Below are 1306 nucleotides of genomic sequence, written 5' to 3'. Positions count from 1 at the left end.
GTTATTCACGTATTATTGTTTAATAGAAAAATACATAGTTGATTAATATTGACTGGGTTGTAGGAAATATTCTACCAGATATAGTATATATTATATATCTATTCTTTCCAAAAAGGAAGAAACCATCCAAATTTCTTAGCTTGTTTTGTCTCAGTCACGAATTGAATTTGCAATTACAACGTGCAAAGAGAATGCAAGTCTTAATTTAATTCATTATTCTAGTCTTTATCATCAAATGCTTTAATCTTTTGTAATTTTTAGCTATTTTCTTCTAATAGTATTTTCTGTTGTGGTATCCTTTTTTTAAAATATTGTTTGATTTGTTGACTTTTAATAAAACAATATTAACAATTGAGTTAATTATTAATTTATTACTCAAAAAATGTAAGCACCGATAAAAAAGATTTTTGCAAAATATTTTTGATAGAATCATCTATAAATAATTTTAAAATGTGACAAAAATAACCAATAAATATAATATATTTTGTAACTGATACAAAAAATTTGTATTTAGCAAAATATAAACTTTCAAATACTATTTTAATAGTTTATTCTTATCAATAAATATTTTAAAGATATTAATTAAGGATATTATAAATAATTTTTTATTGAAAATACAAATTAAATATTAATTTTTTAACTTTTTTATGTATTGAAAAAACATTTTTTATGCTCAATTTGAAGAGATTTGTTTACTATATCTTTATGTTTTGTCAAAATGACGATGCAATATATTTAATAATCCTTTAATAATTAAAAATCTTGGTCAGAACCTCTTCCAAATCGATGTAATCAGACAATATTCTTTTTTGATTTTTTTAGTAAATATGTATTACATCACAATCTGTCAATGATAAGAACGAGAAGTTATTCTCGGTCATTTCTTTTTCTTCCATTCGTTGAGAATAAAAGAAGGATTCTTTCTGGTCCAGTTTAAATTTTTTTGGCATGGAATTTAGATTGTTTGACAATAACCTTTTGGGAAAGAAAAGGAAAAACAAAAGTAGTAATTTTTTCTTTTATAGTCTTACACTTCAGTATTATGCTCACAACAAATGTTAATCTATTATATATAATTAAAAGGTGTGTTATGTGGTACCTATTATTTTATTATGTCTATAATGACTATAAAGAGGTGTCAAATCTGATTTTTCTAAAGAAACTTTGAACTAATAATTAAGATAAATATTTTAAATGGAAATTTAGAGAAAAGAATTTTTTTATGCTAGAAAAATAAAGAGAAGATAAATGTTAGCACATTTTCTATAAATACTGAAATATATATGAATTAGATTTTTTGGGTTTT

This window comes from Arachis ipaensis, chromosome B04 (genome assembly GCF_000816755.2).
Source record: "Arachis ipaensis cultivar K30076 chromosome B04, Araip1.1, whole genome shotgun sequence".
In the NCBI taxonomy this organism is placed as follows: Eukaryota; Viridiplantae; Streptophyta; class Magnoliopsida; order Fabales; family Fabaceae; genus Arachis; species Arachis ipaensis.
Note: the sequence above shows the minus strand (reverse complement) of the source record.